This window comes from Marmota marmota, unplaced genomic scaffold (assembly GCF_001458135.2).
Source record: "Marmota marmota marmota unplaced genomic scaffold, marMar, whole genome shotgun sequence".
In the NCBI taxonomy this organism is placed as follows: Eukaryota; Metazoa; Chordata; class Mammalia; order Rodentia; family Sciuridae; genus Marmota; species Marmota marmota.
In genome coordinates, this window is record NW_026000026.1 from 27,395,675 (window position 1) to 27,423,597 (window position 27,923).

The 27,923-nt window shown below is 36.9% G+C and overlaps 1 long non-coding RNA gene across 1 annotated transcript; it reads left to right on the forward strand.

The window, feature by feature from the left end:
* Positions 1-1,923: 1,923 nt before the first annotated feature.
* On the forward strand, positions 1,924-16,792 carry LOC125619030. The gene is made up of 3 exons (XR_007350493.1): positions 1,924-5,422; positions 14,007-14,010; positions 16,782-16,792. It is a non-coding gene; the product is annotated as an uncharacterized LOC125619030 (long non-coding RNA).
* Positions 16,793-27,923: the final 11,131 nt, after the last annotated feature.

Sequence of the window (27,923 nt, forward strand, 5' to 3'; positions counted from 1 at the left end):
CCATGGCCAATCATTGCAATTTTTTTTCTTTAGAGGATTATGGTTACCCATAACAGTTGGGTTCATCCTGACAAAACCATACGTGCACGGAATTTGGGGTATCATTTCTGGATGCCCCCTTTTTCCTCCGGTCCTCACCCTACACCCAATTCGTCTTCCTAATTTCTATTAGACTTGCTTTAAACCCGTGTCTTCCTTTATTTTTTATTAGTTCTTTTGATTTACACAAAGTGTGAAATTCCCTGTGGTATATTTTTATTTGCACATAACATGATTTTTAAGGAATTAATGCTGAATTTCCTCTCTTTTTCCATCCCTCCTCTTTGACTCTTGATCACCTTATTCTATTCTACTGACCTCTCCCACATCTTTATTCTATTCTATTCTTCTTTCCTTCTTTCCTTTATTTAACTCTAGTGTCCACGGCTGAGAGAAAACATTTGATGTTTGGGAGTGTGACTTATTTAACTTAGTATGATGTTCTCCGTTTCCATTCATTTACCAGCAAATGCCATGATGTCCTTCTTCTTTGTGGCTGAGGAGAACAGGAAGTGACCGTGATGGAGTGACATGCAATTTCCTTCAAAGTTGTGAAGTAGAAACCAGGGAGCACAGTTATAAAAAGCATAGTTTCTAAATACAGCACCATTTGGCACCTGGTTGATTCAATAATTTAGCTATTATAAATTGTGCTGCTATGAACATTAGGTGGCTGTATCCTGGTGGTATGCTGATCTTAGATCTTTGGAAAAATACCCAATAGCTGGGTCATGTGGTGGTTCCATTCCTAGTTATTTGAGGAATCTCTGTTTTGCCTTCCAGAGTGGTTGTCTTCATCTGCAGTCCCACCAAAAATGTATGAGTGTACATTTTTCCCTCATCCTCACCAACACTTACTATGATTTGTAATCTTGGCATTGGCCATCTAATTGGAGTGAGATGAAACCTTAGTGTAATTTTGATTTGCATTTCCTGGATTACAAGGAATGTTGAAAATTTTTTCATATATATATTGGCAATTTGTGTTTTATCTTTTGAGAAGTTTCTGTTTAGTTTTTTGGCCCATTTGTTTTGGAGTTATTATTATTTTGATGATTTAGGTTGTATGTGTTTGAGTTCTGTATATATTCTGAATATTAATCCCCTGTTGGAGGAGTGGCTGGAAATGACCTTCTCCCATTCTGTAGGCACTTTCTTCATTTCCTTCATCATTTTCTTTGCTGTAAACAGATGTTAACTGACAGCACCCCAGTCATTGATTCTTGGTTATCTTTCTTGCAATTTGGGGGTTTCATTAAAGAAGTTGTTGCCAGAATCTACATGATAAAGTATTGACTATATTTTTTTCTTTTTTTAGCATATGCAAGGTTTCTGGACTAATTCCTAAGTCTTTGATCCATTTTTATTTGACTTCTGTGCAGAGTGACAGATATGGATCTTATTCCATTTTCTACATGTAGAAGCTATCCAGTTTTCCCAGCACCATTTGGTAAAGAGGCTTTTTTACAAACTATATTTTCAGAACTTTTGTCAAATATCAGATAGATGTGAGTATGTGAGTTTGTCTCTGTGCTTTCTATTCTCTTCCATAGGTCTTCATGTCTATTTGTTGTCAATACCATGCTGTTTTGTTACTCTATCTCTGTAGTATAATTTCAGGTCAAGTCTGGTGATGTCCCCTGCATCATTTTTCTTTTTTTTTTTTTACAGGTTTTTAAAATAATTTTTATTTTTTAAAAGTAAATTGTACATTACAGGAAAAACACACACACACACACACACACACACAAGCAAAGAACAAAGTCATCCAGTCACAAGAAGCTTAGTTGGACGTGTCCCTCTAGGTTGTATGCATATATACACAATATCCCATTTTGTGTGATTGAGATTGTGGTGTGTGCTTTTCCACACAANTGTTGTGCACTTTTCAACATCTAGAAACACTAGATGTTCCCAACAAGGACTTAAGTTTCCAACTCTACATACAGTAGCACTGAACAAACTGCAACACTTACTTAACAAAGGCTATACTTTCAAGCAAAACTCCCCCCCACCCCTTTTTTTAAAGGCTAGAATTTGAAAGTGTCTTCCAAACAGTAACATTCTGGCCTAGAACCCTTCCCCTTCTAGTCTTATCAACCAATGGGTCAGTATATGCATCTGTAATGCTTAGAGATGACTTTTAACAAATTTCACTTTCTAACTGGTTTTAATTATAGTCTTTCCTATGAATATAACAACATGTACTCGGTGTGTTTACTAACTCTACTTTTGTCATACACTGGCAACCTCTTTAGCATCTAGATAGACTAGATGTAAATTAGGACTCATTTGTCCTTTATATACACTATTTACACAGAATAGTAAAACAAAACCCACAAATATAAGGGACAATGGTCAATTCTGCTTCACAGAAAATACACTGGTATAAAGCCCTTTATATTTTCTTTTCCTTCTTCCTCCCTGAACCAGCACAGATATAATATGTACTGTTCAGAGAAGTGTTTTGATCATTCCATTTCCAAAAGACAGTTATTTCCTCATGAATTTTAAAAAAAGATATATAACAAAATGTTTTATTTACTACCTCTACTTTTAACATACTTTGTGCACTTCTAAACATCTAGAAAGACTAGATGTTTCAAATAAGGACTTAAGTTTGTCCACTATGTACATAGTAGTGTTAAATAAACTACACACATGTAACAATGGTTATATCTGAAAGTGTCTTCTAAGTAGGATCATTCTGGCCTAGAATCCTTCATTTCTTCTACTTCTTTCTCCTTTTGTCACATGTGTCACATCTGAGTGTCACATGATATGATGTTACAATTTCATTTCCAAAAGTCCTTTTCAGAAGACTGCCTTTCTATGAATTTTAACACAAAGTGTACAAAATGTGTGAGTTTACTAACTCTACTTTTGTCATACATTGGCAACCTCTTTAATATCTAGAGACTAGATATTATAAAATTAGGACTCCTTTGTCCAATATATATACAATATATACAGTACAGCAAAGTTAAATGAAATGCACGGTACAAGGCAATGGGTAAGCTGAAGTTTTCTAGCACACTCTAACAATGTTAAACACCTTTTGCAACTTCTTCCCTCCCACCTCCCTCAACCCAATCAACAAGTACAACAGACAGTATTCTGTTAAGAGGTGGTTTAACAATTCCAAACACAAAATTTCTCATCAGTTTTTAAAAGCTATTTACAAAAAGTTTCAATTCTACTACTTTTACTTTTAAATATATCAAGCACTTCTAAATATATAGAAGGACTAGATATTCCACATAAGACCCTGTCCACTATTCACACAGCACTGGTAAATAAAATTGCACGCGTAGCAATGGTTAAATATGAGGTATCTTCTAATATGACCATTTTGTCCTTGAACCTCTCCCTCCTCATTTCCTTCTATTTTCAGTCCAGTGGACAAGTACAGGCATATGTAACACTTAGAGATGGTCGAACAAATCCATATCCAAAAGTCTTTTTACAGAGGACAAGCTTTCCTATGAATTTCAACAAAAAAATGTACAAAATGTTCTAATTTTACTAACTACTTGGTCATACACTGGCAACCTCTTTAACATCTAGAGACTAGATGTTACAAAATTGGGACTTATTTGTCCATTATATACACTATATACACAGCAAAAACAAAATGCACAAAACATAGAAAACTGATGTCTGAAAATGTCCAAATATGAACACACTAACCTTTTGCAATTGCTTCCCTCCCACCTCCTCCACATCACTGAGCAAATACAGACAGTAGTATACCGCTCACAGAGGTGGTTTAATAGTTCCATTCCCAAAAGACTATTTCATATGAATTTTAGCAAAAAGATATTTACAAAGTGATATTTTACTACTTCTACGTTTAACATACATCGGGCACTTCTAAACATCTAGACAAGACTAGATGTTTCAAGTAAGGACTCAATTTGTCCACTATGTACATGACAGTCTTGAATACACTGCACACATGTAACAATAGTTCTAATTTGAAAATGTCTTCAAAATATGAGCATTCTGGCCCTTCACCGACCCAGTGGGCTATAATGCTCAAAATTTTCAGAAGACAATCTTTCCTAGGAATTTTAACACAAAATATTCAAAACTGGTTTACTAATTCTACTTTTGTCATACACTGGCAACCTCTTTAACATCTAGAAAGGCTAGATGTAGATTAGGAGGACTCATTTGTCCTTTATATACACTATGTACACGGCAAAGTAAAACAAAACCCAGACAATTCTTGGCTCTCGGTAAGCACACTGGCACGGTGCTCCCCAGGACCAGCACACAACTGTACTGTTCAACAGGGGTTTGGCTATTGCCCCCCCCCAAAAAAAAGAAACCATTTCATAAGAATTTTAACAAAATAAATTTACAAAATGTGTCATATATTTTACCACTTCTACTTTTAACATATATCAGGCACTTTAGAACATCTAGAAAACCTAGATATTTAAAAAAAAATATTTAGCATTTTCAACTATATATACACTAATGAGTAATAAAATGCACACGCAAAACAATGGTTATTATATGAAAAATGTCTTTTACGTAAAACCAGTCTGGCACAGGACCTCCTTCTCACGGTCAGTCTTCTCCATGTCCAACAACCCACTGAACAAACGTGGACAAGTGTCGCTCCTAGAGGTGGTCTAACAAATTCATTTCAAAGTCACTTCCAGAAAACATTTCTGATTTTTTCAAACAAACGGACATTTACAAGACGTTATTTTCTAACTCTATCATGCGTCAGGCATCCTCTTTACATTTAGAATGTCCAGATGCAGCACAAGTTTTAAAAGGTTGGGGGGCAAGTTGAGAGCAGCTTTTTCATATTATATACACAGGCCTTTTACAAAGGGCCAGGAAATCTCCCCAAAGGGTGGCGGGCGTTTCCAACTGGGTAGATGCGGCTTGTGACTACCGTTTCTCTCTTTGGTAGAACGAACACCAACCGCCCGAGGCCGCTAACCGTTCCACCCGTCGTCGTCTTCCGGGGCTTCGCTCACCTTCCAGGACGGTTCCGGTCTTTGTTGGCCGAGACAAGGTGCGGTCTCGAGGAGCCGGCACTGAGCGCTCACGGAGAGCCCCGGTCTGTGCGGCTCCGCTGTCCAACGCGTGGTCGAGCTTTCAGGCGTCCATCCTCCTTCTTGGGACCTTGAAGCCCCTGCCGGCCTCCGTGGCGTTTGGGCGGCCGCCATTCTTCTCGCCATGCCACGCCCGCCGCCACCCAAAGGCGCCACGTCCCAGGTGGCGGCTTCAGCTGGGACGGGCACGTTTGAGCCAGGAGACCCGGCAGCCCTCGGGGTCCGGGGCCCGACAGGTCGCCGCCGCCATCAGGTCATCCATCTGGGTGGCAGGTTCACCGGTCCTTCACAGCCAGGGCCAGCCAGTGGGCACTCGCAGCAGTAGCTCCGGGGATCTGCAGGAGAGGCCGCGTCCTGTCCTCGGGCCCCCCAGCGCACCCGCCGGCCTGGGGCCGGGGGTCCCAGAGGGCCCGGGGGAGCAGGCCGCACTCCCGTTTCTCACCACGCTCTCTGCCGGAACTCCCTGCATCATTTTTCTTGCTCAGTATGGCTTTGGGTATTCTGTGTCTCATATTTTTCCAAGTGTATTAAAGAATTTGTTTATTCTAGTTCTGTGGAGAATGTTATTATTATTTTGATGGGGATTGCATTGAATCTGTATATTAATTTTGGTAGTAAGGTCATTTTGAGTAATTAATTCTGCTTATGCAAGAACATTGGATGTCTTTCCATCTTCAAAGGTTTTCTTCAATTTCAATCCTTAGTGTTCTCTAATTTTTACTGTAGAGCTCTATTATCTCATTGGTTAGATTAATTTCCATGACTATTTTTTTCCTTGAGGTTTTCTGAATGGGTTGCTTTTCTGATTTATTCTTTGGCTGAATCACAGTTGGAGTATAGGAAAGCAACTGATTTTACAGATGTAGATGATGTGTCCTGTTCCTTTTCTGAATTGATTTATAATCTCTAGAAATCCTCTGATGCAGTTTTGGAGGTCCTCTAGTTAGAGGATCATGTCATTAACAAGCAGATGGCTTCTTCTTTTCCTATCTGTATCCCTTAATTTCCACGTCTTGCCTGATTACTCTGTTTGGTGTTTCAATAACTATATTGCACAGGAGTGGTGAGAGTGGACAACCTGTCTTGTACTTAATATTAGATGAAGTGCATTTAATTTTTCTCCATCTGTGACGTTGTCATTCCTAGCCCTTATAATGCTGAGGCAAGTTTCTTTCTTCCTCACCTTCTCCAGAATTTGTAGTATGAAGGGATGCTGGATTTTATGAAAGGTCTTTTCTTTACCTATTGAGATAGTCCTGTGATTCCTGTTCTTAATTCTGACCAAGGGTTGAATATCATTTATTGACTTATGTATGTTGGGCCAACCTAGCATTAAGATTTGGTTGCATGTGCCCACACCCATTTTGGAATTCTGGCAAAGGCCTGTGGTCAGGGTGCCAGCAGGTTTACCACCACAAGAGTCTTTGTCTGGAGACTCCAGGCAGTATTTGCAGGTCCAGTGTTGGTATTCCTCTGGTTTTGGAGGTGCCTAGAGTCTTCCTGTTGGGAGTGCTGGTGTCCCTTGTCTTGCTGCTACATCTCAGGGTTGCTCCTTTGCATGAGTGTATCCCTGGTGGTCTCTCTGCAAGGAGGAGCAGCAATGAGATCTTGGGATGACAGCTTCAGAGAGCCTGCAGTCTCTGAAGCTCAGATCTGTGGGATGGAGACGGGGTTTGCAAGAGCTAATCTGGGTCTGGTGATCCCAGGAGACATTAGAGACAAGGCTGAGAAACTTTTGAATGCTGAGACAGTTTGGCTTTTTATCAAGATTTATTTTGCAATTTTCTAATATCTCCACCATACTTGGAGCAGTGTGTTTTCTATGCATCAGTGTGTGGAAGACAATGATATATGAATGGTGTTTTGCATTTTCATTGTATTCTTCTGTCTTTCATTTTCCCCCTTTGTTCATATTCTTTCTCTCACTTGTCTGTTTTCTTGAAATTTCTTTCCAACTTTTCTCCAACCAACAGACAATCTCTGTTAGCTTCTCTCCCACTATTCCTGTCAATTTTTGCTTCTAGCTTCTCTCATCCTCCCTCATGAACATCATGTACAATGCTACTTCTGTTCTCTCATCCACCATTTGAAATTATAAATCATTTTAGCACATTTTCTGTTTACACTATAGAGAGTTATTGAACTCATCATTTGGGTGTAATGCTTGAAAGGATAAGAAGCCTTAGTGGGAACTATTAGGTTTAAGGCTATATTTTATTTATACCGGATGCTATTGATACTGATCTCACCATTAAAGGTGAGACACTGGAAACTTTCAGGGACACAGGGTAGAATTTGTGCTGCCTTAGGTCTATATTCCTAAATGGGAAAATACATGAACAACATGAAAAAAAACAAAACAAGGGAATAAAGTGCCCCAAACAAACCAAGATGCTCCAATGACAAAAGCCACTGATAACACAGTAGAAGGAAAGTCCAAGAAGGAGTTCATAATGTACATAATTCAATTGATCTGTGAAGTAACAGATAGTATAAGAAATAAAATCAAAGAAAAAATACAGGAAGTAAAACATCACTTTAATAAAGAGTTAGATTGTGAAAAAGTAGAAATTCTCAAAATGATGGAATCAGTAAACCAGATTATAAAATCAATAGAAAGCACCACCAGCACACTAGACCCCTTGGAAGACTGAATCTCAGACAATGAAGACAAAATATATACCCTTGAAAGTATAGTTGACCATGCAGAGATGATGATAAGAAACCATGAAGAGAAGAATTATGGGATAACATGAAAACACCAAATTTAAGAGTCATCAGCATAGATGAAGGAACAGAAATATAAATCAAAGGAATACACAATTGTTTCAATAACACAATAGAAGAAAAATTTTCACACCTAAAGAATGGAATGGAAAGCAAATACAAGAGGCTTACAGAACTCCAAATGTACAAAATTACAGCAGAACCATTATATGACACATTATCATGAGAATGAATAACATAGAGAATAAAGATAAAATCTTACAAAGACTGTGAGAAAAAAAATGAAATTACATATGGGGGAAACCAATTCAGATTTCAACTGATTTCTCAATCAAGACCCTCAAAGCTAGTAGGTCCTAGAATAATATATTTCAAGCTGTGAAATATAATGGATAACAATCAAGAATTTTGTACCCAGCAAAATTAAATTTCAGATTTGAAGATGAAGTTAAAACATTTCACACTAAAGAAAAATTTAAAAAATTCTCAACTAGAAAAAGCTTTCTAGTTACACTACAGAACATTATCAACAAAATATTCTATGAGGATGAAGTGGGAAAAAAAGTGAAAACCAGCAAAGGGAGGATCTACACTAAAGGAATATTCAACCAAAGAAGACACTAAGTCAAATTAAGAACCAGAAATAAATTAAAAGGACAAGGAATAGAAATCATATCATAAGAATAACCTTAAATATTTATGGCCTAAAGTCATCAATCAAAAGGCATATATAAGCAGATTTGATTACAAAGCAGGACGCAATAATATGCTGTCTTCCAAAGACTCACCTCATGGGCAAAGGCATTCACAGGCTAAAAGTGAAAGGATGGGAGAAAACTTATCACTCATTGATTGCATAAACAAGCAGGTTTTCATCCTAATCTCAGTTAAAGTAGACTTCAAATCAAAGTTAACCACAAGAAACAAAGAAGAACACTTCATACTTCTTAAGGGAAGCATGTATCAGCAGGACATACAAATTATAAATATTTATGCCCCAAACAATGGAGCATCTATGAACATCAAATAAACCCTTCTCAATTTTAAGAGTCATATAGACCAAAACACAATAAAACTGGGTGATTGTAACACACCTCTCTCACTGCTAGACATATATTCCAAACAAAAGCTAAATAAAGAAACTATATAACTAAATAATACAATCAATAATTTAGACTTAACAGACATATATAGAATATTTCTTCCATCAACAAATACACTTTGTTCTCAGCAGCACATGGCTCCTTCTCTAAAATAGACCATATCTTATGCCACAAAGCAACTCTTACTAAATACAAAAAAAAATAATAAAACAGATATAATACTCTTTATTTTATTAGTTTATAATGGAATAAAATTAGAAATCAATGATAAAATAAAAATAGAAACTAGTGTAACAAATGGAGACTAAATAATATACTATTGGATAATGAATGGATAGTAGGAAAAGTCAAGTGCATGAAATAAAAAAAAATTCTTAGAGGTAATTGAGAATATCAATACAACATATTTCTGGGACAATATAAAGGCAGTACTGAGAAGAAATTTTATTGCTTTGAGCTCATTTATTAAAAAAATAAGACAACAAATAAATAAACTAACACTACACCTCAAAGCCCTAGGGGAAAAAACAAATCAACATGAAAGCATTAGAAGACAGGAAATAATTAAAATCAGAGCTGAAATCAAAGAAATTAAAACAAAAGAAATGATTGAAAACAAATTGTTGAACCAATGAGTTGATTCTATGAAAAAAAATAAAGAAAATAGAAAAACCCCTGGCCATGCTAAAAGGGAAAAAGAGATAAAGCAGAAGAAGAAAAAAAAAATACTAAAATACAGGACGAAGAGGAAATATCAAAATGGACATGTCTGAAGTACAGAAGAAATTAAAACTATTTTGAAAATTTATAGTCCAATGAAATAGAAAATATCAAAGACATTGACAAGTTTCTAGAGACATATGCCTCACCCAAATTTAATGAGGAGGTCATGTGTGATTTAAACAAAAATTTCAAGTAATGAAATAAAAAATGCCATCAAAAGCCTAACAACAAAGAAAAGTCCAGGACCAGATATATTCTCAGCCGAGTTCTTCAAGACTTTCAAAGGAGAATTAACATCAATACAGCTCAAAGTATTCCAAAAATAGAAAAGAAGGGAACCCTTCCAAACTCTTTCTAGGGGGCTAATATCACCCTTACACCAAAACCACACAAATACACACCAAGGAAAGAAAACTTCAGACCAATATCCCTGATGAACATAGATGCAAAAATTCTCAATAAAATTCTGCAAATCACATACAAAAACATATTAAAAAGATAGTGCACCGTGATCAAGTGAGGTTCATCCCACAGATGCAGGGTTGGCTCAATATATGGAAATCAGTAAACATAACTTATTATATTAATAGACTTAAAAACAAAAATTATATGATCATCTCAATAGATGAAGAAAAATTATTTGACAAAATATAGCACACCTTCATGTTCAAAAACACTAGAAAAACTAGGGATAGTAGGAACATACTGTAAGAAAAACAAAAAGAGACAGAAGCAAGATGCAGAGGCAAAGTAAAAGGTGCTCACCCAAGCTTCCAGCTTTATTTATATAAATAGATTACATTAGGTCATTGATATTATTTGTACATATTGCTTATTGTATAAGTAACCGTGATGTGGGCAGGTTTAGGCCCAGTGACACATTGGTGTTGTCTAAGAGTGTTCCTTTATTCCCAGAAGCTGATGTCTGGGATCAAGGTCAAGATCTAGCATAGGGTCTCCTCATGAAGGACATTATTATAGCAGTTAGGCTTTGAGAATGTATTAGTAATCTTACCAGTTTCTTGGAGAAACGGCAGAATATTCAAAACTTTGGAAAAAGGGCACCTGTTACTCCCCCCTCCCAGGAGTTTGCTCACCAGAAGAATGCTGTCTTATACATTTTCACAGCCAGAATTCTTACAACATATCTCAAGCTTGTAAAAGCTATATATACTACCCCCAAGGCCAGCATCATTCTAAATAGAGAAATTGAAAGCATTCTCTATGAAAACTGGAATAACACAAGAAAGTCCTCTTTTATCATTTTATTTCAACATCTTATGCCACAAAGCAACTCTTATTCCTTGAAACTCTACCCAGAGCAATTAGACACAAGTATGAATTTAAAGGAAGACAAATAGATAAAAAAGAACTCAAAATATCACTATTTGATGAGGACATGATTCTATATCTAGAAGATCCAAAAAATTCCATAAGAAAACGCCTAGAACTAATAAATAAATTAAGCAAAGGAGCAGAATATAAAATCAACACCCATAAATCAAATGCATTCCTATACATCAGCAATGAATCCACTGAAAGAGAAATTAGGGAAACTACTCCATTCTCAATAGCTTCAAAAAAAAAAGAAAAAACACCTGGGAATCAATCTAACAAAAGAAGTGAATGATGTCTACAATGAATGAAAACTACAGAACACTAAAGAAAGAAATTGAAGAAATCCTCAAAAGAAGGAAAGATCTCACAAGCTCCTGGATAGGCAAAATTAATATTGTTAAAATGATCATCATACTAAAAGTTTTATACATATTTAACACAATTCTCATTAAAATCCCACTGATATTCTTTATAGAAATATAAAAAGCAATCATGAAATTTATTTAGAAAAATAAGAGACCCAGAATAGCTAAAGCATTCCTCAGCAAGAAAAGTGAAGTGGGAGGCATCACAATACCAGACCTCAAACTATACTGCAAAGCTATAGTAACAAAAACAGCATGGTATTGGCACCAAAATAGACTTGTAGACCAATGGTACAGAATAGAGGACACAGAGACAAACCCACGTAAATAAAGTTATATCATACTAGACAAAGGTGCCAAAAACATTTACTGGAGAAAAGATAGCCTATTCAACAAATGATGCTGGCAAAACTGGAAATTCATATGTAGCAAAATGAAATTAAACCTCTCTCACTCACCCTACAGAAAAATCAACTCAAAGTGGATCAAGGACTTAGGCACTAGAATATACCCTGCACCTAATAGAAGAAAATATAAGTCCAAATTTTCAACATAGTTTCCAATTATCATATGTATTTCAGTACTATTTGTGTCGATATTTCCTTCTTCAACACAAACTTTACTAATTTGAGTTTCTGTATCTCTTCATTAGCATGACTCAGGATTTGTCACTTTTATTAATTTTTTTTAAAAACTATCTTTTTGTCATTAAATTTAATTGTTCCTTTTTCTTGTTCTATCTCATTGATTCATCTTTGATTTTAATCACTTCCTGTCTTCTGCTTTTGGTGTTGATTTGTTTGTTTTTTCTAGGTCTCTCAGTTGTAATGCTAAGTTATTTATTTGTTGACTTTCTCTTCTTTAATGAATGAGCTGAAGGCCTTGAAGTTTTCTCTCAGCACTACTTTCAAGTGCTCCAGAGATTTTGATATGTTGTTTTGCTATTCTCATTTACCTCTAATTATTTTTTATTTTTTTTTCCTGATTTCTTCTGCTATCCTTTGGTTATTCAATAGGTTATGTAAGTTCTAGTGTTATTTAAGTTCTAGGTGTTAGAGTAATTTCTATTTTTATTTCCTCATTATTTTATTTAATTCCATTATTATCTGATAAACTGCAAGGTATTATCTCTATTTTTAAAAAATTTTCTAAGAGTTGCTTTGTGCCTGAGGAAAAACTCCTTCCTTTCCCCTGTTGCTTCAGATATCTAGCTCAAGTTTAGTCAACCCTTATTGTGTATTATACCTTCTGAAGTAAATATTTTTTATTTCTTAGCTGTCCAGACCCACAACAGAACTTTTAATGCAAAATTTCTAGGTGACGCCTGGGTTGTGGAGTCTTGTCTTCGGTTTCCCATGTGATACCTATGCACAGACAGTGGGGAGCTCCCCAACCCCACCCACCACAACATTAAGAACATCTCCACAGGAAGAAGTATTTTGCTCTTGTTTAAAAAGTTCTTGTGCCTTGCTGTGGCATCTCCCTGTGGAAGGAGATCATGGCTGACATTCAGGAGAGGTTCTCCAGTCACTGGGGGCTTCAGGGTAAGAATGTGAGTGGCTTCCTGAATCTGTAGGAGATGGAGGAGGAGAAGAGATGCTGCTCACTGCCCAGTGGGTCAGGTCAGGGTCTGTGTTGAACCCCTCCTCTGCCCTGGCTCCTCCGTGGGGATGGTGTCTATTTCCAGGGCAGCAGGAGCCTGGGCAGTAGCATATGGGAGAAGAATGTTGGCCTGTACTGCTCCTGGCTTTTTGCAGAGCTTACAGAGTGCAGTTTGGAACCCAGTGGGCCTCGGTGCTTGTGGCAAAAGAAGATTCACCCATACAGGGGAAATGCTCTCTGAAGGCAGCAGACATGGTCTGGCTTTGTGACTGGCAAGTTAATCAAACCCTCAGAGTCCTCAGCAGGGGATCCACAGGGCAGGCCAGATGGAAACAGTCAGAGCTGTGGAGCAGGTAAGGGGTACAGATGTCCCCAATTTACCAGCCATGGAATCTTGATCAAATAGTATGTCTCCACAGGCTTTTGCCTCCCTGACCTGCAGAAGGGGTGACAGCAGGTCACGACATGAGCACCCAGTGCTGCTCCTACTTCTTAGCTGTGGCTCTCAGGATAGAGGGCGTGACCTCTGACCTCTTGTCACACACAAGGGAGGAGGAGGCAGCTGCACTCACCTTGTACATACAACTCCATGCCAGGTCCAGACTTAAACTTCTTATCAGTGCCCAATTCCTGGAACTTCACACAGTAGTAGGTCTGTGAGTGTGACATTACTGATGTGGTTGGAAAAGCCCATGTTGTCCCTCCTAGTGACATCTGAAAGATTTGGGACTCAGGAGAAGTAGCCTCCTAAGAACTTGTAAATTAACTCCCGGCCTGGCCCTGCTCCCTTAAACCACTGGATGAGCCCCCACGGAGAGGAGGGAGGTCACAATGCAGTGCAGAGTGGCTGACTCTCCAGCAGCAACAGACACTGACTTCTCAGGCTGAATCACCTGCAGCTCCTGTGCAGCTGCTCCTGGGGGGAGACACAGGGTGGTCACTGTTCAGCCTAGTGGAATTCTTTTGGTATTTATATATTATCAGCAACACCTGTCAATGACTGAGTGCCCACAGAGTGGCTTTGAGCTCAGGAGAGTGTGTGTGTCCTCACATTGAGTCTCCCTTTGCCTGAACCTCCACACTGTGAGACACCTGCCCCTGAGGCCCAGAGCCCTGAGCAAGGAGGAGGGAGGGGACTTGAAGGCCTGAGCTCTCCCATGAGCTCTCACATGTCACCAGCTATTTGTTGATCTTCACTTTATGACTATAAGGTTCCTGGCACTTCATGAACCATGGCATTGAGTGGGGTCATGTGCCTCTGTGACTCCTGAGTCTTGAGGGAAATACAGGGTACAGTTGTTGGGACATGCATTTTTATGGTGAGTCTCTGGCTCACCTTTCCTGTTCCACAGAGATCCCAAAGCTCCTAATGGGGTTTTCTCCATCACCTAGGAGGGGATCATGTTACATACAACAATGATCATGCTCAATTAAGAAAGGTGAGATTGCTGAAATCCCTCACATATCTCCCCACAGCATAAACAGGTTATGTATATGCTATAATGTTACTGTGAGTAATGCCTGCAAACCTAGTGCCTAAAAACAATAGAAATCCATCATTTCATCATTGTGAACATTAGAAGTCCAAATTTGCTCTCACTAGGAATCCACCGAGGGGTTCTGAGAGCTGTGATTCATTACGAGGCTCTATTCCCTGCCCTCCACAATCAGGGGATTCTTGAGCTGCTTGCCCATGTTTCCATACCTCCTATCACTCTACCCTCTTGCTTCCCCATTCCCATGTCCTTCCCTAGCTCTTGCCTTCCTTTTGCTTTCTCATTAGAACACTAGTGACCTCTTGTGCTCAACCTGATAAGAGACCAGAACTGTGAAACAGTTGTTTCAAACATGCTCAGAGGAAAATATGGACAAAGTAGAAAAAGAAATCTGGAATATGAACAGCAAATTGAGAACATCAACAAAGCAAGAAAATATAAAAGGAACCACACAAAAATTTGGGAGTTGATAAGATCAATTAACTCAAAAGTTCACTGGAGATTCCACAACAGATTTTTACAGGCAGTTAAAAAAATCACAAAAGGAGCAGGAAACATTGACATTGCTGAGTCTGCAAATCAGGAAAGAAAAACAGAATCTTATAAAGAACGTAACTTCCTTTCAGGATATCAGAAAGTGCACTGACACACATATGAGAACCCTCGAAGAGATGAGAAAGAAAAAAGAAGCACAACAGTTTGTTTGAAAAAGAAATGTCCTCCACAAACTTGAGTGTAATCAAGTATATTAATGTATAAATCCAAGGTGCTGAACAAACTCCAGGTACCATCATCTCAAGTAGACCCACACTGAGGCACATTGGAATCCAATGTCTCAAAGGTAAAGTAAAAGAGACAATGGTGAAGCAGAAAGAGAGACATGGTCACCTCATATAGGACATCCTCCTACAATTTTTATCAGATTCTTAGTGATGTTGATGAAAGGCAGGAAGATGATGGATCTGAAGTGCTTAAAAAAATAAAAATTTACCAAAAATTCTATACCTGGCACAACTGTCTGTCCAATAAGAATAAAAAATGAAGATATTCCCAGAAAAAAACTGAACAGGTCTCTAGAAACATCCTGCAAGAATTATAAAGGGAGGCCATTAGGTTGGAATAAAAAAATGATAGATATAAGGTCAAGATGTACCACAAAATAAAAATCTTCCCTATTACTAATATTTTAAACTTTCTGATGCCTCAACATCATCACAAACAGATGTGAACACTCCCTCAAGCAACAGGTACATCATTGCAATTGGACTATGATCTAGTGACATCAACATGCACTTGTGAAATCCCTCACAATGTTGGCTTGTGTTCTCTGCAGGGACCTCCAACAAGGTATTTTCCCAGGGGTTCTCTCTACGAATCATGTTCCTGAAAAATTCTTAACTTCTTGTGCATCTCCTGGTTTATTTCTCACAGATCTGTTGGTGTGGTCCTTAGGTGGCTCATCAGACACAGAGGAGATGAGAAAGGGAGGTCCTAAAGTCAGGTGCAATGTCCCTGGTATATAGCCTCTGACTGCTCATGCCCCACTCCCTGGCTGTCCCCAGTGGCTCCACCATGTTGCACAGCTCTGTAGCCTGCTGGCTGTCTCTTGTGCCCTGCTTTGTGCATCTCTCTGTTACTTTTCAGAGAGCTGCTAATACTCTCTACCTTACAGTGCTGATCCTGTCCCAATACCAAGAATGCACACTGAGATACCAGTTTCTAGCCGTGACCCCAGCTACAGAATCATCCTACTATTGGAATGTGGAAAACCAGACCATGAGAATTGTCTGGTGTCTCCTTGTACAGGGAGAATAAAGAAGGAGCGATTTGAGCCCTCTGTCCTTAAGATGCCCAAGGAAGTAATTGGAGGTTATAAATCTCCCCTGGACAATATGCTTGGACTTTGAAGTGCTGCTACCATTGACAGGTTATGAGAATCTCCCATATAATTAAGTGGTCACAAATAAAGAATTTAAAAGTCACAATTGAGACCCTTTCCCCTCTGTGTTAGTCAACTTTGTATCACTGTGATCAAATACCTGACAAGAACAACTTAGAAGAGGATGGGTTATTTGGTTTCACAGTTTCAGAGGTTAGTTGTTGTCAACTGGCATGAGGGCAGGATGTTCATAAGAAGAAGAGGAGGAGAAGGAGGAGGAGGAGGAAGAATAGGAGGAGGAGATGATGATGAAGACTAAGAAGAAAAGAAAAAAGAAGAAGAAGAGGAGGAGGAGGAGGAAGAGAAGGAGAAGAAGGAGGAGGGAAAGAGCACGAGTAGAATGAGAAGAATAGAATGAAAGGTAGTGTCAGTGGGAAGAGCAAGCGAACATTATAGTCCAGGGACAACAGGCAGTCCTCCCGTTCATGCCCCAGGACCTACTTCCTTCCACCAGTCCACACCTGCCTGTAGTTACCACTACATTATGATTCCATCTCACTCCCGTCAGAATGGCAATCATCTAGAATACAAATTACAGATAAGGATGTGGGAAAAAAGCAACTTTTACTCACTGTTAGTGAAAATATCAATTAGTAAACCCACTATGGAAATCAATGTGGAGCTTCCTCAAGAAACTAAGCACGTGATCAAATCTATCACTCCTTTGTATTTATCTTAAGAAATTAAAATCAGTATAATGTAGAGAACTGTAGAGGTATATGTATACCTATTATTAATGTTTAGACATGAGGTGTTGCTCAAAAGCTCATGTGAGACTCTCCAAGAATCTAAGGAGATGAAATGATTGGGCAATAAAGAGCCTTAACCTAATCAGTGTCCAGTTGGACAATGTTCTCTCTGATATGTGGATGCTAACACACAACAAGAGAGGGTGGGGAGGGAAGCATAAAAGTTCATTGGATTAGACAAAGGGGAATGAAGGGAAAGGAGTGGGAGATGGGAACAGGAAAGACAATAGAATGAATCAAACATAACTTTCCTATGTTCATATATAAATACACAACCAGTGTAACTCTAAAGCATGTACAACCATAAAAATAAAAATAAGTAAATAAAATTGATAAACCATTAGCCATGCTAATGAGAGAAAACTCAAATCCCAAAAGGGATTAACTGAGGTATGACTACAAGCATGTATGGTATGCCTGGAGAAGATAAGTCCATGGGAGCATGCCTTTGGGGTCTGTATTGGTTTGTGAATGAGTTTTTATCTCTTTCTGATTCTTGGTGGCCATGTCCTGACCTGCTTATCCTGCCACATACTTCAGGTATAATGTTGTGCCTCAACTATAACCCTGAGGAATGGAGCCTCTATAGGCTGAGACCTCTGAAATTGTGAGCCCCCAAATTAATCTTTTTCTCCTCTAATTATTCTTGTCATGTCTTTGGGTCACAGTAGAAAAATAGATGCCTAAGACACTCATGTTTATCACAGCACAGCTCATAATAACCAAGTAATGGAATCACCGAAGTGATTCAATGGATGTGTCCTTCAATGGATAAATGGATAAACAATATGTGCTATATTCAACCATAAAGACGAATAAAATTATGTCATTTTCAAAAAAAAGAATATAATTGCCGATCATCATATCAAGCAAAATAGGACAGACTCAGACAAGTAATGTTTTCTTCTGTATGTGGAAGACAAAGGGGAAATCCAGGGTATCTTGAAAGTAGAAGAAATGGAAGGAAATCATGCTAGGAGAAAAGGAGGGTACACAGAGGTATTAGGGGCCTTAGAGAGTCATTTCAATCAGCTTATGTCTTATGCATATATGAATATGCCACAGGAAATCCATTATTTTGTAAAATTCCCATACACTTCACCCTCCAAAAAAATTAAAACAGTAAAAAAGTAAGAAGAAGCCCTGGAAGTTACACAGCTCCACTTCTGCAAGTCATTTGTGACGGGGCCACAGAGTCTTGTCTATACCAAAGAGAGGAGCAACAAAAGGGATGCACCAACATCTTGAAAAGCATGTAGAACTGTATTGTCGAGGTAAATTTTGAAAAGAAAATTGGTCCTAGTATTGATCAAATCTTTTTCTAATCTTACCAACATTTTCCCCCCACTCTGTTGATTTTCAAAAATAGTGTTAAAATCTTAAAAAAAGAAAAAGAAAAAGAAAGAGGAACTAAGCTCTCTAGCATTATGTCCATGCTTGCCTTCCAGGCAGATGAGGTGGGACTACACTTTGCAGAGAAATGATGAGGTAAGGGCCAATCTATGTCAGCATAATAGCTGCTCAACACATCTATAATGTCAACACAGTTAGGGGAGCAACAGGGAGTCTCCACAGTAGCTGTGCATTGCAAAAAGATCTCATGTCATCTCCCCCACCATCCCCAGAACTCAGGTTGCTGTAACTGGGTGCCATCTTAATAAGCGAGGTACTGTCTGAATTTTTACTGCTTGAAGGGATCAAAACCCACTGTGTATCCCCCACTCTGGTACCCCACAATTAATAAAATAATAATGAAATAAAATTAGAAATCAAAATAAAATAAAAATAGAAGTAATTCTAACTCCTGGACACTATATAATATGCTGTTGAATGACAAATGATTGCAGAAGAAATCAGGGATGAATTTAAAAAATACTTAGAGGCAAATGAGAATAATTATACAACATATCAAAACCTCTGGGATTGTATGAAGGCAGTTCTAATAGGAAAATTCATTGCAATGAGTTTATTCTTAAAAAGAAGGAACATCACAAAATAAATAGCCTAACATTACTCTAAAAGTCCTAGGAAAAAAAGAAAAAAACAAGTCAACACCAAAGCATCGGGAAGATAGAAATAATTTAAAATCAGAGCTGAAGTCAAGAAAATTGAAACCAAAAAACTATTAAATAATAGACAAAAAAACAAAAAGTTGTTTCTTTGTAGAAAATAAATAAAAGCGATAAAACCTTGGCCAAGCTAACAAAGACAAAGATAGAGAAAACTCAAATAAATTCGTGATGAAAGAAAAACATCACCACGGATGATACTGAAATACAAACAATAATCAGAAACTATTTTAAAAATTTATACTCAAGTAGAAAATCTTGAAGAGATTGGCAAATTTCTAGAAACAAATAACCTATTCGAATTAATCAGGAGGACATAGAAAATTTAAGCAGGTCAATTTAAGCAATGAAATTTAAGATGCTATTTCAAGCCTACCAAGAAAGAAAAGTCCTGTATCAGATGGATTCTCAGCCAAAATCTATCAGATCTTCAAAGAATAACTAATACCAATCCTCCTCCAATTGTTCCATGACAAAGAAAAGGAGAGCTCATTCCATGAAGCTATTATCACCCTGATACCAAAGCTGGAAAGATACATCAAGGAAAGAAAGCTTTAGACAAATATCCCTCATTAACATAGATGCAAAAATTCTTAATAAAATACCATCAAATCATATAAAAAACACATTAAAAAGATAGTTCACCATAATCAAGTGGGGTTCATCTCAGAGATTCAAGTTGTCTCAACATACAGAAATCAATAAATGCGATTCATCATCACATCAATAACTTAAAGACAAGAACCAAATAATTATCTCAGTGCATGCAGAAAAATCATCTGACAAAATCCAGCATCCATTCATGCTGAAAACACTAGAAAAACTAAGGATAGTAGGAACATACCTTGTAAAGTCTATATATGCTAATCCTAAGGCAGACATCATTCCATACAGAGAAAAATAGAAAGCATTCCCTCTAAAAACTAAAACAAGACAGCAATTCCCTGTTTCACCACTTCTATTCAATAGAGTTCTGGAGAATCTAGCCATAGAAATTAGACAAAAAATAATGGGATACATATAGAAAATAATAACTCACATTATCCCTATTTGCCAATGACATGATTCTATATTTAGACTTCCCCAGAACTTCACTAGAAAATTTCTAGAACTTGAAAAAAGAATTCAGCAAATTAGGAGGCTATAAAATTGAAACCCATAAAACAATTGCAATTCTGAATTTTTAATGTTTGAAGGGATACATTGATGATGAATCAAAACTGAAAGAGAAATTAGAAAACTCTCCCATTCATGTTAACCTCAAAAGAAATTGAGAATCAATCTAACAAAAGAGATGGAAGACCTCTACATTGAAAACTACAGAACATTAAAAAAAGAAATTGAAGAAGAACTCAGAAGATAGAATGATGTCCCCTTTTCCTGGATAGGCAGAATTAATATTGCCTAAATTGCCATTCTACCAAAAGTGCTATAGATATTTAATGCAATTCCGATTAGATTACAATTCCAATGACACTTTTCATAGAAATATGAAAAGCAATCATGAAATTTATTCAGAAACATAAGAGGCCCAGAATAGCCAAAGCAATTCTTATTGAGAAAAGTGATGCAAGGGGCATCACAATAGCAGACCTTAAATTATACTACAGAGCTGTAATAACAAAAACAGCATGGTATTGGTACCAAAACAGACATGAAGACCATTGGAACAGAACTGAAGACACGGAAGCAAACATACATAAATAGTTAACTCATATTAGACAAAAGCACCATAAACATACATTGGAGAAAAGATAGTCTCTTCAACAGATGGTGCTGGGAAAACTGGAAATCCATATGTAGCAAAATGAAATTAAACCCCTATCTCTCACCCTGCATAAAACTAAACTCAAAGCAGATCAAGGACCTTAGCATTTGACCAGAAGCCTTGAACCTATTAGAAGAAAATGTACACCCTACTCTACATCATGTCAACGTAGGAACTGACTTCCATAACAAGACTCCTAAAGTGCAAGAAGTAAAATCAGAAATAAATAAATGAAATAATATCAAACTAAACAGCTTCTTCACAGCTAAGAAACAATCAGGAATGTGAACAGAGAGCCAACAGAATGGGAGAAAATTATTACCACCTGTACCTCAGATACAGCAAAAATCTGAGTATAGAAAGAACTTAAAAGATTTTAATACCTCCTACAAAAAATCCCCAAATAATCCAATCAATAAATGGGCAAAGGAACTGAACATGCACATCACAGAAGAAGAAAATATGATTGGTCAACAAATATTTTTAAAAAGGTTCAACATTTCTACAAATTAGAAAATGTAAATTAATACTATACTGAGATTTCTTCTCACTCCAGTCAGAAGGCAATTATCAAGAATACAGGTAAAAATAAATGTTGGCAAGGATGTGGGGAAAAAGATTCACTCAGACACTGCTGGTGCGACTGCATATTGGTACAACTGCTCTGGAAAGCAGTATGAAGATTCTACAGAAATCTTGGAATGATACCACCCTTTGACCTAGTTATTCCACTCTTTTAAAGGTCTTAAAATCAGCCTACTACAGGGATGTGGTCACGTCAATGTTTATAGTAGCTCAACTCAAAAAAATGAAGCTATAGAATCAACCTAGGTGCCCTTAAACAGATGAAGAAATAGGAAGAACCGGGGAGAAGCCCACATTGCAACACTCCGTGCCCCTGTGATGGGGTTCTTTACTCACCAAAGCATGGCTTCACAGCCCAACATCAGGAGACATATAGGCTTGGGGCTGCCCTACCATGAAACTGGAATATCACCGCTTCTATCAAGGGACAACAATAAGGACCTGGTAAGATGTCACCAATGTTCCCTGAGGGCCTGGCTACACCAGAGGTTTCTCTACTAGGAGTGATAATAGTTATCCTGTTGCTGAGGTAACAGGAATTATTGCCTGGGGTTGCCTATTTCTTTTTTCTCCTACTAACAGCCAACTTCTTATGATTATCCTCTCACTAGTCATATAACCTAATACCTCTGTATTCTCATATCCTACCTCATAAACATCTCAGCCAATGCCCCCCCCAGATCCCTTTCTACCATTAGAAACTGTAAACCATTACACAAACCTATTGACTATATGTTAGAAGATAACTGAACTCATCATTTCTGATTATAGTGACAAAATTTAAATGTAAAAACAGAATCTAACTGATATATGGATGCATGTTGGGTAGGTACATTGAGTGCTGTAATATTGATCTCTCCCTTAATAGTGAGGTATTGATAACTTAAAGGGAAACTATAATACAATAGGGCAGAAATTGTAATACCTTGGATCTACACTGCAAGTGAGGAAGACAGACATCATGAAAAACCAAGGGAGGAAAGTGTGCCCCAAACAAACCAAGATACTACAACAATAGAATCCATAGATACTGAAGTAGGTGAAATGTCAGACAAGAAGTTCAGAATATACATAACTAGAGAAGGAGTTCAGAATATACATCACTAAAATGATTTGGGAATTAAAAATTACCTAAGTGAGCAGATTCAGGCAAAAATTGATCACTCCAACAAAGAGATAAGAGAGCAAAGACAGGTTACAAGAGATTACTTCAAGATATAGGAATTCTGAAAAGAAAAACCCAGAAATCCTTGAAATTAAAGAAACAATAAGCCAATTAAAATCTCATTAGATAACCTCAACAACAAACTAGATCATTTGGAAGACAGGACCTCAGACAGTAAAGACAAAATATACAGTGTTGAAAATAAAGTTGACCTCACAGTGAAGATGGTAAGAAACCATGAACAGAATATCCAAGAATTATAGGACACATCAAAAGATCAAATTTAAGATTTATTGGGATAGAGAAAGGTTCAGAGATTCAAACCAAAGAAATGCACCATCTCTTCAATGAAATAATATCAGAAAATTTCCCAAGCATGAAAAATAAATTGGAAAATCAAATATAAGAGGCCTGTTGTACAAAATTACAACAGATTTACACCAATACACATTATAATAAAAATGCCTAGCATACAGAATAAGGATAGAATTTTTAAGGCTGCAAGGGAGAAAAATCAGATTACCTATATGGGAAGACCAATTCAGATCTCAGCAGATTTTTCAATGCAGGCCCTCAAAGCAAAGAGAGCCTGGTACAACATATATCAAGCCCTGAAAGATAATGGATGCCAACCAAGCATCTTATGTCCTCCAAAATGAAGACTCAGATTTGATGATGAAATAAAAACCTGTCATGATAAACAAAAGCTAAAAGAATGTACAACAACAAAGCCTACACTATAGAACATTCTTGGCAAAATATTCCATGAGGAGGAAATTTAAAACAACAATGAAAATCTGCAAGGGGAAGAACTACTATAAAGGAAAATCCAACCAAGGAGAAAACAAGTCAAGCTAAATACCAAAAATAAATAAAAATTGTCAGTAATATAAATCATCTCTCAATAATAACCCTGAATGTTAATGGCCTAAAATCACCAATTAAAAGGCATAGCCTGGTAGATTGCATCACAAAAAAAATCCCAACAATGTGCTGCCTTTGAGAGATTCATCTCATAGGAAAAGATGCCCACAGACTAAAGGTAAAAGGTTGGATAAAATATACCATTCCCATGGTCTATGTAAAAAAGCAGGGGTTTCCATCCTCATACTTGACTTCAAGCCAAAGTTAATCAAAAGAGATAAAGATGAACACTTCATACTGCTTAAGGGAACCATACATCAACAAGACATAACAGTTATAAATATATATGCCCCAAACAATGGAGCATCTATGTTCATCAACCAAACTCTTTTCAATCTTAAGAGTCAAATTGACCACTACAAGATAATTTTGGATGACATTAATGCATCTGTTTCACCACTGGATAGATCTTCCAAACAAAAGCTAAACAAAGAAACCAAATAACTCAATAAAACTATCAATAACTTTGACTTATCTGACATATATAGAATATATTATCCATCAACGTGTAAATACACTTTCTTCTCAGCAGCACATGAATCCTTCTCTAAAATATACCATATATTATGCCACAAAGCAACTCTTATTAAATACAAAAAAGTAGGGATACTACTCTGTATTCTATCACACCACAATGGAATAAAGTTAGAAATCAATGATAAAATTTAAAAAAAGCTACTCCAACACCTGGAGACTAAATAATATGCTACTGAATGAACAATGGGTGGCAAAAGACATCAAGGAGGAGATTAAAAAATTCTTAGAGGTAAATTGAGAACACTGATACAACATATTGAAAAAATCTGGGACACTAAGAAGGCAGTACTAAGAGGAAATTTCCTTGCATGGAGTACATTCTTTCAAAGAAGAAAAAGTCAAAGAAAAAGTCAACAAATTAATGACCTGACATTATATCTCAAAGCTCTAAAAAAAGAAGAACAAACAAACACTAAAAGCAGTAGAAGACAGGAAATAATTAAAATCAGAGTTGAAATCAGTGAAATTTAAACAAAGGAAACAATTGAAAAAATTGACAGAACAAATAGTTGGTTCTTTAAAAAAAATAAATAAAATGGATAAACCATTAGTTATGCTAATGAAGAGAAGGAGAGAGAAAATTCAAATTACTAACAGTCATGATGAAACAGGAAATATCACGATGGACACTATAGAAATACAGAAGATAATTAGAAATTATTCTGAAAATTTGTACTCCAATAAAATAGAAAATATCAAAGATATCGACAAATTTCTAGATGCATATGATATACCCAAATCAGGATCATATACAAAATTTAAACAGATAAATTTTAAGCAAGGAAACTGGGTTCCATCAGAAGCCTACCAACCAAGAAAAGCCCAGGACTGGATGGATACACAGCTGTGTTCTACAAGACCTTTAAAGAAACTAACACCAATACTTCTCAAACTATTTCATGAAATAAGAAAGAGGGAACACTTAAAAAACATTCTATGAAGCCAATATCATCCTGATCCCCAAATCAGACAAAGACACATCAAAGAAAAAAAACTTCAGACCAATCTCTCTGATGAGTATAGATAGAAAAATTCTCAATAAAATTCTGGCAAATTGAGTACAAAAACATATCAAGAAGATAGTGCACCAAAATCAAGTAGGGTTCATCCCAGGGATGCAAGGTTGGTTCAACATATGGAAATCAATAAATGCAATTCATAACATCAATAGACTTGTGGGGACAATTGCATGGAGTACTGGATACATGGCATATGTTAAGGGTGTCTGAGTGGCAGGCTACTCCCTTCATGTTAGGCATGTGAGCCTCAAGCCACTTACCCTGTAGCCACAGCCCTGAGCATGAGGCCATGTTGTAGTCCTGGCCCTTCCTCCACTGCCCACTCCTTAATTAGTCACTGCAAGGATAGTTAGCTGGAATCGCATTGGTGGCTGGCAGTAATCTGCTTAGCTATTGCCCGAGTATATGTACATGATAACTGCACAATAAAATTAGACCTGCTTCCTGCTTGGTCTCTGGAGGTGTTGATTAGAGACTCTGCAGCCACACTCTCCTCTCCCCTGTTCCATGGACCTCCTGGCTGAATGAGAGAGATCCGACAAATAGATTCAAAGATAAAAAACATATGATCATCTCAATAGATACAGAGAAAGCATTTGACAAAATACAGCACTTCTTCATGTTCAAAACACTAGAAAAACTAGGAATATCAGAAAAATACATCAACATTGTAAAGCCTATCTATGATAAGCCCCATGTCAACATCATCCTAAATGAAGAACAATTGAAAGCCTTCCCTCTAAAAACAGAAACAAGACAGGGATGCCCCATTTCACCACTTCTATTTAACATAGTTCTTGAAACTCTAGCCAGAGCAATTAGACTAACAAAAGAAAATAAAAGAATATGGATAGGAAAAGAAGAACTCAAATTAGCACTATTTGCCAATGATATGATTCTATACCATAGAAGACAAAAAAATCCCACTAGAAATCTTCCAGAACTAATAAATTAATTCAGCAAAATATCAGGATATTGTTTATTTTTGTTATTTAACTTAATTTGGTTTTCCTCTTTGATTAGTTTTTCCTTTATTGTGCTACCTCCCTCTGCTGGTTTTCATTGTTGTTTTCCATTTTCTCTTCATGAAATATTTTGTAAAGGATGTTTGTAGTGCCAGTTTCCTAGCTATAAATGCTTTTAACTTTTGTTTATCATGGAAGGTTTTTATTTCACCTTCAAATTTGAAGCTTAATTATGCTGGATACATGATTCTTGGTTGGCACCCATTATCTTTCAGAGCTTGAAATATGTTGTTCCAGGATCTTCTAGCTTTCAGGGTCTGTGTTGAAAAATCTGCCATTATCCTAATTGGCTTACCCCTATATGTAATCTGATTCCTTTCTCTTGTGGCTTTTAAAATTCCCTCCTTATTCTGTATGTTGGGCATTTTCAATATAATGTGTCTAGGTGGGGATCTGTTGTTGTTTTGCACATTCGGCTCCTGTAGGCTTCTTGGGTTTGGATTTCTGTTTCATTTTTCATGTCTGGAAAGTTTTCTGACATTATTTCATTGAACAGATTGACCATTCCTTTGGTTTGGACCTCTATGCCTTCCTCTATTCCAATAACTCTTAAATTTGGTCTTTTTATGCTATCTCATATTTCTTGGATGTTCTGCTTGTGTTTTTTTATCATTCTTTTCAAGATGATATACTTTATCTTCATTGTCTAATATCCTATCTTCTAAGTGGTCTACTCTGTTGGTGATGTTCTCACTTGAGTTTTTAATTTGCTTTATTATTTCTTTCATTTCAAGGATTTCTGTTTCTTGTTTTTGTATAACCTCTACTTTCCTGTTGAGTTGATATTTTGCTTCTTTGATTTGTTTATGTAGCTCATTATTAAAGTGATCTTTCACTGCCTGTATTTGTTGTCTAATGTCTTCTTTGAGATCCCAGTACATTTTATCCATGTATATCCTGAAATCTTTCTCTGTTATTTTTTCTGCTGTAGCTGTCAATTCTTCTAATGTTGTGTTGTGTTTAATTGTTTGTGGTACTTTCTTCCCTTGTCTTTTCATGTTGCTTGCATTTAGTTTTTCCAGCTCTGTGGGGCTGGTGTGTTATTGTTTTTACCCTATAGATTTGTAGTGCTCTTATATGGTTCCAAGATCCCTCCTTTTTGGGGAAGGACAATGTTAACAGATCCTAATATCAACAGTACATCACCTATGAACAAATTATTGTTATTAATACATTTATAGTTAGTCTCAATGTCCAGAAATGTTGGATTCAATTATTATTTAAAATATAATCAGTAGTTTTATAAAACGTGTACAGTTTCTGGTGGCAGACAGTGAACTGGGGGTTGGGCATAGAACAATTTGCTAAGGGGGAAAGATGTGAGGGTATCGGGCTAATATAACTCAGGAAATTTGAAGGAAAACTCTAATGAAAAGGGTTAGACGCAGGAGAATAGACAGGAGGTGATTTAGCATAGACAATTACTTGGGAGGACAGTAGAGTACATAAAAACAAAGGCACATATGTATTTAGAAAATTACAAGATGTTAAAATAGTAAAATTTGGAGGGTGAAAGAAGAAGAAAGAAGAAAAAAGGGAAAGAAAAAAAGAGAAGAAAGAGAAAAAAAGAAAAAAGAGACAATAAAAAGGGGGGCCTTATGTAATTTCTCTATATTATATTTTCCAGGTGACTCAGTTCTCAAAGTTCTATTTCATGTAAAGTTCTTGGTTT